This window comes from Schistocerca nitens, chromosome 3 (genome assembly GCF_023898315.1).
Source record: "Schistocerca nitens isolate TAMUIC-IGC-003100 chromosome 3, iqSchNite1.1, whole genome shotgun sequence".
Lineage (NCBI taxonomy): Eukaryota > Metazoa > Arthropoda > Insecta > Orthoptera > Acrididae > Schistocerca > Schistocerca nitens.
The window spans coordinates 988,139,294-988,155,511 of NC_064616.1; positions in this window are offsets into that span (position 1 = coordinate 988,139,294).

A 16,218-nucleotide genomic window follows, 5' to 3' on the forward strand; every position below is an offset into this window, starting at 1 on the left:
ACTCAGCAGACGTGCCGCCAGTATGGAGAGGCTCGATGATGATCTTTGATCGGCGTTTGTCGCGAGACTGGCGGAACGTGGAATTTTCCGACGAATGGTTCTTGTCCCAGTGCTATCGACGGCGCCTCCGTCGACCACACCCGTCGCGCCACGCGCCGCACACAGCTACGCGGGAGACGGCAAATTTAAACCTCCCACCAGCGCGCCTACGGCGAGCTTGTTCTTCCCTTTCTTCCTCCGAAGGGTCTCGCCACCACAGGACGTTGAATTCACATGCCCTCACTGCTCCCAACTCTGACCGGCCGGCGCGTCTTTTTAAGCAGCTGCTCTCAGAGCTTCGTACCAGACTCAATGCATCTTCGTTGAATCAACCTTAATATGAAAGACTGCAGTGAGAATTTACATCGATGTAGCACAACACTACTAAGCATTACCACTAGGCGACTGTATGATTTTATCAGCATTCGGGACTATTTGTGTCTATCAACAACATTACTGTCTCTGTATATAACTCAGCACCGCTATAGAACTCACAGCAATTCAAAATTATGTGTACCTCAGTTATGAAGTGTACCTTTTATAAACAAACTTACTAATGTGTTACTTTTTTGTAGATGTCTGATTCTTTCTTGGCCACCTCAATTACCGACACATCCGACATCCATTGGCGATGAATCTGGTGCTTAAGTGCATCATCTCTTGGAAACTGATAAACTTTTCGTAATTTTTTTGTGGAATATACTTTACACTGTCTTTAATTTGTGTATGTAATGAGCCGGCCGAGTGGCCGTGCGGTTAAAGGCGCTGCAGTCTGGAACCGCAAGACCGCTACGGTCGCAGGTTCGAATCCTGCCTCGGGCATGGATGTTTGTGATGTCCATAGGTTAGTTAGGTTTAACTAGTTCTAAGTTCTAGGGGACTAATGACCTCAGCAGTTGAGTCCCATAGTGCTCAGAGCCATTTTGTATGTAATGGGAAGTTTTGGAGAGTAATCGCTCACTGCACTCATTAAATTACAGAGCTAACAAGTGAACTCCTCAGTGGCAACTGTTGGCAGATTGCCGGACGCACAACAAACTCAGCAAATGACTGTCGCACAGAATGCCAGCAGCCAGGTGCCGACTCCTCCCTTCCGCTTTTTTTATGCAAAACAAGAGGAATGGACAGAGTACCGCTTGCAGTTTCAGCAGCATTTTACAGCATAGAAAATGTTGGTTAATGACGACGCCCTTTGTTTTTTTTTCTCGTAGGTAGGAGTGTATGTTTTTAGATTGTGTAAGAAGTTTTAACTAAGTTAGTCCTAAACCCTACCGTACGTAGACACTGATAGAAAACTGGATGATTATTTCCACGCTCAGATTCATGTATCAGCTGCTAGTTTCTTTTTTCTTAAGCATCGTCATAATAATCAGTCTTGCAAGAAATGGATCTCTGAACTCTAGGGTATGACAAGAAACTGTAAATTTCACTGCTCTTGTGGAGCCTCGTTTCAAGAGGAAATGGTTTGCAACGCCATTATTCAAAACCTTACCGATAATAGAATACGGACTGAGATTCTAAAGCATCGAAACCCTGGTCTCAATGCCGCGCTTAAAGTAATCGATGCTTAGGAAGTGCACGTCTTCGCTGAACGTGACTTAAATGTGGCTGTTGTAGCAAAGCTGACCGCAGGTAGCTCGCAGCGGCCCCAGTGTCGCATGACACAGGACAAATGCACAGCAGTATCCTCCGCTATTTTAAAATTTCGAAAGTCTTGTCTGAAATGTTACTTAACGCTTGACTGCAAATACGGCTTTTCCTGCCACGAGGAATGCAGACATGAACATAAATGAGGACATAACACTGCAAAAGAAACGCAAAATAAATTCTGTTCTACATAAATTTAGACTTCAGGAAATGGAAATCCGTACGCACTCCTCCTGGAAATCCACACAGTAACCGTGGATTAAAGCGACGGAAATACACAGCTAAACGCACAGTTCAAAACCTGCCTCTTTATAGCCAGCTGCCGGCCGAAGTGGCCGTGCGGTTCTAGGCGCTGCAGTCTAGAACCGCGAGACTGCTACGGTCGCAGGTTCGAATCCTGCCTCGGGCATGGATGTGTGTGAAGTCCTTAGGTTAGTTAGGTTTAACTAGTTCTAAGTTCTAGGGGACTAATGACCTCAGAAGTTGAGTCCCATAGTGCTCAGAGCCTTTATAGCCAGCTATCGTGTAGCAGACGCTTTGTCAATCACAGCCCAGTCAAAGATAGTCTACTCCAAGTCAGAACAGATAGTTACATTCAGAGGACTGTTCATTTCTCTGCAAATTTACAATCAATCTGTACCATTTCAGATACTAGTGCTGCAGTCACACTGATTAATCGAAATATCTATGAACAGTTGAGACATGCTGAGCATCAAAAAACACGCCTGCACCTCACAGCCTGTAACGGTGAAGATATTTCTGTTCTTAGAACGAGCACGTTGCAGGCAAAATATAGAAATACGACTGCATCAGTGCCTTTCACAGCAGTTCAGTCACGTTCTAGTCTCAATATTTTTCGAAGGATACTTCTACTTTATTTGATTTCGATATTGAGAACAATTTGCATACTACTGATAGGCAACTTTCCCATGCCAGTATTCATCAGGTATCTGAGAAATATGGACATTTGCTCGGCAGCACACTGGTACATGCGAAGAATTTTCACGTGTATATTTCGCTCAATGAAAATGCAAAGCCAAAGTTTCACCGCTCTTCTTTTGTACCCAAGCCATTCACGATAAAGTTGCTTCCGAGCTCAAACAGATTACAAGAAGTGAGAATTTTGAAATCTGTTTCTGCAAGTCAGTGGGCATCTCCCCTCGTGATCATACGAAAAGCAAACGGTTTTGTGCCGACTGTAAAGTTACAGTTAACACTCAAACAGCGATCGATTCCTTCCCATTTCACGTGATGATGAGCTTATGGATCTTCTAGCAGGTGGACCATTCTTTACAAAAATTGATGTAGACGATGCTTATCTTCAACTTCCTCTGAATGGGGAAACAAAAAAACTTACGGTGGTTACGATGCACGTAGGCCTGAATCAATACCAGCGCATTCCCTTTGGAAGCCCCTCTGCTCCCGCGTTATTTCAATGCCCTTTTGAACAAGTGACGCTGAATGCTCCATCCTGTTCGAATTATTTAGATGACATAACTGTATCCGGTCAAGTACCGGAACAGCAACTGAAAAGGTTGGAGTCTCGTTTTCAAGTTTTAACTGACGCAGGATTGAAGTGTAATTTTCGGAAATGTTCATTTTTCAATACTGAAATCGAAAATTTGGGACAAGGCATTGGCGTCCATAATGTTCGTCTATAGAGCAAGCATGTAGAGGCCATACGGAGATTCCCAGACAAATGTACGAGAGCTCCAAGCTGTTCTTGACAAACTGACATATATCATCAAATTTCATTCCAAACACAGGGCAAATTGCTTCTCCTCTGCGTCGCCTCTGGTGTAAAAATGTAGTTTTCAACTGGAATGGAGAATATGGAAAATATTTTCAGAAATTGAAACGTGGATTACTTAGCCATCCATGTCTTACACATTTATATCCAGTAGGGCTTAAAGTTGACACATCATCACATGGAATGTTGGCAGTTTTATCTCACAAGACTGCCAACACCAAATGCTTTGTAGCATTCGCTTATAAGACGCTGAACAAGGCCCAAGTCAATTACAGTCAAGAAAAGGAAGCTTTAGCTGTAAATTACGGTGTCATAAAATTTCATCTATATCTGCAAGGTAGAAAGTTTTTTCTTGTGACTAATTATAAGCCGCTGACTGCTCTTTCTCATCCTGCGAAAGAGGTACCAGATCGTACAGCACAGAAGGTACAACGTTGGCCACTACTTCTTTCGAATACTCAATATGACATTTCTTATCACCCTAGAGCACAGCATGCAAACGCAAACATCCTGTCTCGCTTACCTATGGGAAATGATCCGGATTTCGATGCGTCAGAAGTTTCTTCTCTTCTAGCTGATCATCTGATTCGCAAACACTGCAAGTTTTTCCAGCTGAATCAAGGCGGGTTGCACAGGCTACTGAACATGAGCAACAACACTATTGCTCCAGTACTACATTTCGATGGATTGGTTTCATAATCCGAAATCAGTCTTAGCTGCAGTAGTTTGGACAACTTTTCTCTCCAGAATGGTATAATTTTGTTGCATTCCTGTAATGAAGGAAAGCGAGTCCTGGTTTCCACCTGACGGTCCCTGGTAACGCATTTTTATTGATTTTGTTGGTCCTTTTTGGAACACTCGATGGATAATTATCGTCGGTACATATAGCACATATTTTTTTGTCATTCCAATGCATCAGATTACTAGCGCCAGCACGATCAAAGCACTCGCTCCAAACATTGTTTTGGACAATGGTCCGCAATTTTCTTCGTCGGATTTTCAATAATTGTGCCAACAACATGGTATTCAATATATCCGAACGACACAGTTGTCTCCTGAATAGATCGGTGAAGCCAAACGTTTCATTCGTATTTTCAAGGCTCAGATGTCCGAACTTCGTGCTTTGCACTCAAGGGCAAACGCTTTGTTGCTGTTTCTGAGCACCTTTTGTACTATATCTGCTCACGATGCTTCGCTTCGACATGGTCATCGCCACCGCAATCTGCTGCGTCTCTTTCACCCTCGTCACACTATTTCCAATACTAACATTGCAACCAAGTTCCACAGAAAGACCAAGGTTTTCTATCGTGTCTATAACAAACGTCACAACTTAGAATCTGGCATCGTCATTCAGACGTCTGATTATGCGCATTGTACCATCCAGGGTGCATCGGGCTCCCGTAGATGGCACGAAAGCCAACTTCCTCTCCGTGATAATTGTTTAAAAATATTTAACGACAGACTGTTGTCATGTAACCCGAGCGCACTTGCAGAGGAATACTGGCTTATTTGTTAATGAACAAACCTTTATTTATATTTATTGTAAATGATCTGAGTGTTTCCGAGTGTTTATAACATTTGTTTATTTAAATATTGTTATAATATATGAGTTTCGTGCAGAAATTGGTCAAGGTAAGTCAAATAATATCTGTAGAACCTAAGAACGATGTATTTTTGGTGAGGACGGCCTTCAGCCAATGGAAGAGCAGACGGTTGCAGAACACCACTGGAGTCAAGTGGAGACAGTTTTTTTTCGAGTGGTGCACTTAAGGGAGCGGTGTGGACACTTTTCGTTTATGTCTTGAAGAAGGCAGACAAGCCTGTGGCATCGTGGGTGATGGATTCTGGCAGCTAAAAGTGTCGAACTTCTTCGGGATTGAGATTAGACAGAGTATGAGTTTCTACTCGTTGCCTCGTATGTGTTAATTATCATGTTGAACTCTGAACTATTTTGAGCTAGTGAATATTACGTGTATTGTGATCACGAAATGGACTTGGACAACTGTTTAGCTTTGGGATTCTGCTACCATTCTTGTAATGCTCTCAGCGAAGCTCTACTGCATTCAGTACGGTTATTTTCTGTCAGTGTTTTAAATGGGAATCGTAGGAACGCTTTCCATTTATTTGAGATGTCCTTTCTTAAATAAACATTTTCAAACATATCTCTCTGTTGTCTGCACCAATTAATTATTTTATATTCCTGTGGGTTTTATTAATTCGCTATTCTAGCCAGCGCATAGACTCTCTTACTGCAGTATCACAGCTACATATTATTATTTGCAGTTAGCTAGCTGTTGGGCATGAAAGCAGTCGTGAGTGACTCGACCGTATGACTACATCGAGCTTCCTTTTAAAGAGAGCCGCTCGTAGCCAACAGCCTAAGGGCGAGCAACATCAGGTAAATTCGGAATTGGTCTGCTTTTAAGGACTGCTGGATAGAGAGCAGCTACTCAGCAGAAAACTGTTAGGTGACTGAAACGTGGACGACAAACAGTAAAAATATTAATATTTTTGAAATGCGATGTTACACATAAATGCTAAAGATTAGCTGAGTAGATAATCAAACCTAGCTAAGTTGTGCAGTGGTAAAATTCTGGATTCGTATTACGCAGAGCGACTCACCAGATCTCTATCCTTCCATAATTCTAGTTTGTGTCCCATCTTTAGTGACCTCATTGTCGATGGGAGGTTAAATCTTATACTTGGGCTCTTCTTTTGGGTGATCGAGGAAGAGGTATAGAACCGAATTGGGCAGAAAAGAGTCTTATGGTAAAACTTAAGTAAAGTAATGGATAGGTTGAGAGGACACATCCAGAGGCATCGACGAAAAACTAAATTTGAAGTAAAGAATGGGAGGATGCAAAAATTGTATAGGATCACAAAGTCTTGAATACAGTAAATAGGGGAAAAATGTGTAGGATGTACACTGATGAGCCAAAACTGTATGACCATCCGCTTAATAGCTTGTTTGTCAGTCTTTGGAACCAAATACAGCACTGATTCGGGATCCGACAGATTGTTGCTAGGTTTGGGGAGGTATGTGGCATTAGATGTCTATGCGCAGGTCATGTAAACCCCAGGCCCGCTGATCTGTGTATGCGGTGATGGCACCCGATAGCGGCAGAGATGGGCTCCATAGAACTGACATCAACATGAGTTCACAATAATGCTCCTAAAACCGCTGTAGAACGGTTCTGGATCCGAGACTCGAACAGTTATACTACTGAAAGGCGACGTCAGGGAAGACATCGAGCGTGAAGGGATGCAGGTGGTTGGCAGCTGTCAGCTTGTCTTCGATTAATACCACAGATCCCATGCAAGAGCACGAGAATATCTCCCATTGTATAATACTGTATACCCCGCTGCACGTTTCGAGTCGCCATTCACCTCGATGACGGCGTTTGTGGAGACGACTAAAATGTGATTCACCCGAAGAACCGACACGTTTCCGTTGATCGACTGTCGAATCCCGATGGTCCCGTACCCACTGCAGTCGTAATTGAGGACGTCGTTGGGTCAATATGTGAACCCGTAGGGGTGGATGCTGTGTGTGAGGTAATGGGCGAGTGGCGCTCTGAAAATATTCTAATTTCGGACTCGGCGTGGCCACACGGGCCGCTCTGCAAGCCGGGGCTCGTCAGCAGCCGCGTGGTGCCGAACGATAGCCGGAGCAAGAGGGGGAGCCCCAGCGCGTGGTCCAGGCCGACCGCGTGGCTGGGAATTCCATGTTGATGCTGTGACAAGGACTGTGCTTTGTGTCGATGAAGAAGATTTGTATGCCGGGAGAGCCAAAGATGGCGAACTTTGTGAAACCGTATGGCAGACATTTCATAGTTCATGTACAAATTAATAATAGCCATAGGAATCATGATACCCTGAAAAGAAACTTGTACATTACCATTATTTCCACGACAGTTCTGATGGTGTAATCAGATTTTCAATACCTTTATCAGTTTAAAGTTTAGTACCTGACTGTAAATTATACAAGTAACACCCAGTAGCGAATTTCCAACATCTAAACGGTTCATCCGACTTTGTCGATCGACGTGTCTTTAGAAAGCTGTTAGTGTAAACCTAAATTGGCATGAATTACAGGCATGTAACGTGAATAGTACATGAGTTACTGGAGGTCTAAGTGGCCAAGTACTACTGATCACGTGAGGCCATAAGTACTCCACAGTTACACGAGAAAATGATAGCAGCATGCTTATAAATATATTTATTCGTCTATGTCGTTATTTATATCCGATATATACTATTCGTCCGATGCTCGTGGTCTCGCGGTAGCGTTCTCGCTTCCCGAGCACGAGGTCCCGGGTTCGATTCCCGGCGGGGTCAGGGATTTTTCCTGTCTCGAGATGACTGGGTGTTGTTGTGTCGTCTTCATCATCACGGTCGGAGGAAGGCAAAGGCAAACCACCTCCAGTAGGACCTTGCCTAGTACGGCGCTGCGGGTCTCCCGCATCGTTCCCCTACGCTCCGTCACGGAGTATGGGACTTCATCATCATCATCATCATATACTATTCATGAAGAAATTGGTCAAATATTTGCTGTGTTTAGAAAGCACAGAGACATTAGGCTACTGGCCTACTTTTGCTTCTATTCCTTTGATATATGTTTATTTGATTTATTTATGTATTTAATAATGCGTGTCAGAGCGTGTTTATGGTCCAGCCGTAGGAATATTTATTTATTTTTAAGTCATTCAAATCCAGTATTTCGTATGCGTTTCAATGTTTTTGAGTGTGCGTTGGCTTGGAAACATGGCGGGAGGGCTCTAGCCAATCACAGCGCTCGTTACTACGGTAGGCGACTACCGAAGTCAATGGAGGGAGTACTGAAGAGGACGGCGCAACGGACGTTCGCACAAGATGGGAGTGCTGGACGGTAAGGTGCGAGGGACGGTCGCAGAAAAGACTTGGAGAGTGGAGCAGTTTGCGCGTGGTCGCGGAAAATAGAAATAATTCGTAGTGCCGACTTGTGCACTTGAGACACTTTCGTGGCTTCTGCAGTGAAGACGTAGTATGCGTTTAGAAGTGAATATCTCGCGAGCTATGTTGTTGCTCATAACTAATTACCTGAAGTACAAATCTATTGTTTCCCTGTTATTCAACTTATATTTCATTTAATTGCTGGATTGTATACATCAATAAGTGTTCTGCAGTAATAAACTGTATTCTTAAAGGTACTTCTACTACCGTAATCATCATTTAAAGTCGTTAAAAATAGTACCTGCAGATTTTATTTATTTGCAATCTTTCATTTATAAGTTTCTATGTTACATTCAAAATTCGCAACTTCCAAGTGATAGGAACCTTCGACCATTCGATTGATGTGTATATTCCTATTGTATACTGTAGACTCAGCAGTATTTGGCTTGTAATGCGGCAACTACGTATCCCAGTCCCTAGACAACGAAACCAGCCAAAACTTTTAATATTTCAACTCTGAGTATGAGGGCACGTAGTTGAGGGCCAAGCATCACTAATTTTAATTGAAAGCCCCCATGTGGAGCCTCCTGTTCAACAATGTTCGATGAACGGTGTGATCCAAAACACTTGAGAGCGTGCACCAGCAATGTGCTCTTTCGGCAGAGATACCACAGACACCATCTATCTTACATCTACATCTACATCTACATCTACATCTACATCTATACTCCGCGAGCCACCTTACGGTGTGTGGCGGAGGGTACTTATTGTACCACTATCTGATCCCCCCTTCCCTGTTCCATTCACGAATTGTGCGTGGGAAGAACGACTGCTTGTAAGTCTCCGTATTTGCTCTAATTTCTCGGATCTTTTCGTTGTGATCATTACGCGAGATATATGTGGGCGGTAGTAATATGTTGCCCATCTCTTCCCGGAATGTGCTCTCTCGTAATTTCGATAATAAACCTCTCCGTATTGCGTAACGCCTTTCTTGAAGTGTCCGCCACTGGAGGTTGTTCAGCATCTCCGTAACGCTCTCGCGCTGACTAAATGTCCCCATGACGAATCGCGCTGCTTTTCGCTGGATCATGTCTATCTCTTCTATTAATCCAACCTGGTAAGGGTCCCATACTGATGAGCAATACGCAAGAATCTGACGAACAAGCGTTTTGTAAGCTACTTCTTTCGTCGATGAGTCACATTTTCTTAGAATTCTTCCTATGAATCTCAACCTGGCGCCTGCTTTTCCCACTATTTGTTTTATGTGATCATTCCACTTCAGATCGCTCCGGATAGTAACTCCTAAGTATTTTACGGTCGTTACCGCTTCCAATGATTTACCACCTATGGCATAATCGTACTGGAATGGATTTCTGCCCCTATGTATGCGCATTATATTACATTTATCTACGTTTAGGGAAAGCTGCCAGCTGACGCACCATTCATTAATCCTCTGCAGGTCTTCCTGGAGTACGTACGAGTCTTCTGATGTTGCTACTTTCTTGTAGACAACCGTGTCATCTGCAAATAGCCTCACGGAGCTACCGATGTTGTCAACTAAGTCATTTATGTATATTGTAAACAATAAAGGTCCTATCACGCTTCCTTGCGGTACTCCCGAAATTACCTCTACATCTGCAGATTTTGAACCGTTAAGAATGACATGTTGTGTTCTTTCTTCTAGGAAATCCTGAATCCAATCACAAACCTGGTCCGATATTCCGTAAGCTCGTATTTTTTTTCACTAAACGTAAGTGCGGAACCGTATCAAATGCTTTCCTGGAGTCCAGGAATACGGCATCAATCTGCTCGCCAGTGTCTACGGCACTGTGAATTTCTTGGACAAATAGGGCGAGCTGAGTTTCACATGATCTCTGTTTGCGGAATCCATGTTGGTTATGATGAAGGAGATTTGTATTATCTAAGAACGTCATAATACGAGAACATAAAACATGTTCCATTATTCTACAACAGATTGACGTAAGCGAAATAGGCCTATAATTATTCGCATCTGATTTATGACCCTTCTTGAAAATGGGAACGACCTGCGCTTTCTTCCAGTCGCTAGGTACTTTACGTTCTTCCAGAGATCTACGATAAATTGCTGATAGAAAGGGGGCAAGTTCTTTAGCATAATCACTGTAGAATCTTACGGGTATCTCGTCTGGTCCGGATGCTTTTCCGCTACTAAGTGATAGCAGTTGTTTTTCAATTCCGATATCGTTTATTTCAATATTTTCCATTTTGGCGTCCGTGCGACGGCTGAAGTCAGGGACCGTGTTACGATTTTCCGCAGTGAAACAGTTTCGGAACACTGAATTCAGTATTTCTGCCTTTCTTCGGTCGTCCTCTGTTTCGGTGCCATCGTGGTCAACGAGTGACTGAATAGGGGATTTAGATCCGCTTACCGATTTTACATATGACCAAAACTTTTTAGGGTTCTTGTTTAGATTGTTTGCCAATGTTTTATGTTCGAATTCGTTGAATGCTTCTCTCATTGCTCTCTTTACGCTCTTTTTCGCTTCGTTCAGCTTTTCCTTATCAGCTATGATTCGACTACTCTTAAACCTATGATGAAGCTTTCTTTGTTTCCGTAGTACCTTTCGTACATGATTGTTATATCACGGTGGATCTTTCCCCTCGCTTTGGACCTTAGTCGGTACGAACTTATCTAAGGCGTACTGGACGATGTTTCTGAATTTTTTCCATTTTTGTTCCACATCCTCTTCCTCAGAAATGAACGTTTGATGGTGGTCACTCAGATATTCTGCGATTTGTGCCCTATCACTCTTGTTAAGCAAATATATTTTCCTTCCTTTCTTGGCATTTCTTATTACACTTGTAGTCATTGATGCAACCACTGACTTATGATCACTGATACCCTCTTCTACATTCACGGAGTCGAAAAGTTCCGGTCTGTTTGTTGCTATGAGGTCTAAAACGTTAGCTTCACGAGTTGGTTCTCTAACTATCTGCTCGAAGTAATTCTCGGACAAGGCAGTCAGGATAATGTCACAAGAGTCTCTGTCCCTGGCTCCAGCTCTGATTGTGTGACTATCCCATTCTATACCTGGTGGATTGAAGTCTCCCCCTATTACAATAGTATGATCACGAAACTTCTTCACGACGTTCTGCAGGTTCTCTCTGAGGCGCTCAACTACTACGGTTGCTGATGCAGGTGGTCTATAGAAGCATCCGACTATCATATCTGACCCACCTTTGATACTTAACTTAACCCAGATTATTTCACATTCGCATTCGCTAATAACTTCACTGGATATTATTGAATTCTTTACTGCTATAAATACTCCTCCACCATTGGCGTTTATCCTATCCTTGCGGTATATATTCCATTCTGTGTCTAGGATTTCGTTACTGTTCACTTCCGGTTTTAACCAACTTTCCGTTCCTAATACTATATGCGCACTATTTCCTTCAATAAGCGATACTAATTCAGGAACCTTGCCCTGGATACTCCTGCAGTTTACCAATATTACGTTAACTTTTCCTGTTTTTGGTCTCTGAGGACGGACGTTCTTTATCAACGATGCTGATGTTCTCTCTGGTAAGCCGTCAGGTGTTTTATCGTTTCGCCCAAGGGGGGGGTCCCTCTAACCTAAAAAACCCCCGTGTGCACGCCACACGTACTCTGCTACCCTAGTAGCTGCTTCCGGTGTGTAGTGCACGCCTGACCTGTCTAGGGGGGCCCTACAGTTCTCCACCCAATAACGGAGGTCGATGAATTTGCAACCATTATAGTCGCAGAGTCGTCTGAGCCTCTGGTTTAGACCCTCCACACGGCTCCAAACCAGAGGACCGCGATCGACTCTGGGCACTATGCTGCAGATATTAAGCTCAGCTTGCACTCCGCGTGCGATGCTGGTTGTCTTCACCAAATCAGCCAGCCGCCGGAAGGAACCAAGGATGGCCTCAGAACCCAAGCGGCAGGCGTCATTCGTTCCGACATGTGCTACTATCTGCAGCCGGTCACACCCAGTGCGTTCAATAGCTGCCGGAAGGGCCTCCTCCACATTACGGACGAGACCCCCCGGCAAGCACACCGAGTGCACACTGGCATTCTTCCCCGACCTACCCGCTATTTTCCTGAGGGGCTCCATAACCCGCCTAACATTGGAGCTCCCTATAACTAATAGGCCCGCCCTCTGTGACTGTCGGGACCTTGCCGGAGAATCGGCCACTGGCCCAACAGGCGAGGCATCCTGTGGTGGCTCGGAAACGATGTCATCACCACTAGGAAGCACCCCGTACCTGTTGGAAAGGGGTAAGGCAGCTGCCACGCGGCCAGATCCCACCTTCGCCTTTCGGCCAGGCACGCGCGAGCCCACCACTGTCCGCCATTCACCCTGGAGTGATGGCTGACCGGTAAGATGCTCACTGCCGGAAGACGCAGCGACATCAGGGGTTCCATGTGATTCCAAGGCCACCGAAGTAGGCATAGGTCTCACCACAGTTGCCCCAACGCCACTACGAGCCGACGCCTGCGCCTCGAGCTCGATGAGCCTAACAGACAAAGCCTCCACCTGCCCCCGAAGAGTGGCCAATTCTCCTTGCGTCCGCTCACAACAACCACAGTCCCTACACATGACTATGTTTACCCTACTCTACACGGTGACAAATTCCCAAGATAATCTTCTGATGAGCTACTCTGATAATCAAGAAACACTCACTGAAATACGAGACGCGAAAACTACGCTAGGTTTTCCCAGAAAAACTATTTAAAAGCTAAGCGCAGCAAATAAGTACAAAATAAATTTCTCTCCTAACGATCAAGAACTGTTAGTTTCTATGCAGAGCAGATAAACACAAATAGAATCCCTTCCTTAGTGGAAGGTCGTAAACAAAATGCAAAATAAACGCTTTATACAAACAGTACTCGCTGCTGCTGGTGCTCTCGCTCTGGCTGTCACAAGAGCAAACAAGCCTCCGCAGCCCACATTCTGAGAAGAGTCGTGGACGTCCAGCCATTTAGCGCCTAGTGATAATTTCATTGTCCTTCTGCCTCTTTCCGTAGATGCTCACGCCAGTAGCACGTAAAAATGCGACCAGCTTCACAGTTTTCAAGATACTCGTTCACAGACTCTGCATAATAATAATCTGTGCTTTGTTAAAGTCGCTTGTCTCAATGGATTTCCCCATCTGCGGCCCATATCTTCGCTAGGGTGATCCCCCGTCCATGGCTCCTCCGTTTACTTACTTTTGTTACCGCGTCACTTGCACGCAACGCCAACAGGCGGCATCAAAAGCGCGGTGTTCAGCAGTCACAATGTTTAGGCTTATCAGTGTAGAAGTTACGTAGAGATTAACAGACTTACACAATTAGACTGACCGCTGCATCAAACAAGTCTTTGGACTAAAAAGAACAAGACGAGAACAACAAGTTTGATTCTATTAGAAGACAAATGCAGCAATAGCAGCTTTACGGATGTAAAATAGTGGAACTGTAGAAAATATAAGAGGGAGATAGACGGTAAATGACTCACCGGTATCAGAAATAAGGGCGGTAGCAGATGGAACAGAGAACTTCTAGTGTATGGTCAGCATATCAAGACGTATCCAAATGCTTTGTCAAGCACTCCACAGAAAAAATGAGAAACGGACTCAGCTCGATTCGGATTCTCACAAAGTCACGCTGGAGAACCTTGCACAACGGTTTGTCAGAATTTGAGCTTTCCCAGCGAATTTCATCGACGAAAATTTCTCGTGTTACTAGCAGAGTAACGTTTGCATTTACGTGACTACTCGTCCATTCATACTTTAGTGTTTGGCAGAGGATGCAGGACATCATTTTCAAACTACATCCCTACCGTTTCATTCTCGAATAACACGTGGAAGAAATAAACATTAAATTTTCCCGTCAGATCTGTGTTCCCTTATTTTATCGCGATGGTATTTTTTTTTTAATTTTATTTATGGTCCTCGGACATGATTCACCCATTGTTCGTCCGCTAAATAGTTTTATATACAAGGGATAGGCAAAATAATGTTAACACCTGTACTTACTTGGGAATGGTTTATTAATAAAGTGCTGGACCCCCATTTGCCCGTAATACAACTGCGATACTTCTTGGAATACTGGCATATAATCATTGTATAGCCTCCGGTGGAATGTTATACCACTCTTCGATTAGGACAAGGGTTCAACAATGTTCAAGTTCAGGGACAGTGCTGGCCAGGGAACACGCTGCAGTTCAGTTGCATGCTCCTCATACCACGATTATACTGTCCAGGCTGTATGAATGAGTGCATTATTGTCCTGAAATATGGCATCATAGTTGTGCAACAACATTTGAATAATGGGATGCACCTGATTACCCAAACTGTTCACGTAATTGTGGGCTGTTACACCGCCTTTGACGGTAATGATGGGACCAGCAGAATACCATGATATGGCTACCCACACCATCACACTTCCACCTCCATGCTTAAGCGTTGGAATCAAGTAATCTAGATTGTAGGCTTCTTTGGGCGTTCTCCAGACTTAAACTAGGCCTGAGGGTGGAAATAACGAAAACGTTGACTTGTCGGACCATATGACTTGTTTCCGCTGGTCAGCCGTACAGGATTTATGCTCCTGACACCACCTTTAACGGTTCTTTGCGTTGGTTGTCGTCATTAATGGTTCCAGTATGGCAGCTCGTCCACGAATATTCGCTTTATGGAGTTCTTGGCGGATAGTGTCGATAGATACGGGGTCTCAAAGATGGCTATTCAGCTCTGCAGTCACTTTAGCCGCCGTAGTTTTGTGTCATTTTGACACAATTCGTGTTAGTGTACGACGATCTCTGTCATTTGGTTTTGATTTGCTGCCACTATTACGTTTACACGATGATGTATTTCCATGTTTTGTGTAGGCATGTCATGACTATTGAAACAGTTGTTGTTAAAACATTCAATACGTTGGCTGTTTTGGTTACTGATGCTCCAGCTAATCGGGCCCCCACAATCCGCCCTCTTTGGAACTCTGTTAGGTCTTTCATTGCACGTCGACCTCCGCCTCTGAATGCAAATAAGAAGTGTGCACTACTCGTAAACAACCTGCATTGATACCTTGTCCGTACTGAACACGCGCAGTGCAGCGCGACCCGTGTCTTACCTACGTTGTTGACCGTCAAACACAACCATCCCATTGCTACCACTGTTCACATTATTTTGCCTATCCCTTGTATGTTTATTCAGAAACACTTCATCCGCTGTGAGTGGCTTCTTCACTCTGGTGGGAAGTTGTACTCGACGGAGCACAAAACGTTGCAGGAAACTGGTTGCCGCGTGGTCGCTGGCGGGCAGCCAGAAATGATGAGGTCGATGTCTCCTCCGTGCCACTATCACATAGGGCGGACGATTGAGCTGCTGTTGGAACGGCCCGCGGAGGCGGAACAGGGGGACCAGATACTTTCTGTGGTGATACTGATGCTGAGTAGGTGTTTGAGGAGACGAAACAGCCTCTTCTCCTGCACTGTAGCCTATCTATGAGAAAGTGCTCTAAACGTTTGCACGGAGTATATCTGAGGCTGGAAATGGCGTTAATCTGCCGGACGGATTCTATCCGGGGCTGGCATACTTCACCATTCCGGAAGCTGTCGCTTTAACACTCGCAGCTACCCGGGCGGGTAGTTCAAGGATGATTGGTCATATAGCTATATAATGACCTCCCCTTTGTTGGCACGCTCTATCTGCGCGGGAAGTAGCAGAAATATTGGCGATCGGAGAACAGAGTTTTTCACATATATTTCGTTAAAATACTTCGCGTCTATATTTTTATGACAGCCGTCTGAACTAGCTTATCGCACCAGCGAAATACTCTTTCCACGTTCGTGATAATAGAAAAGGAG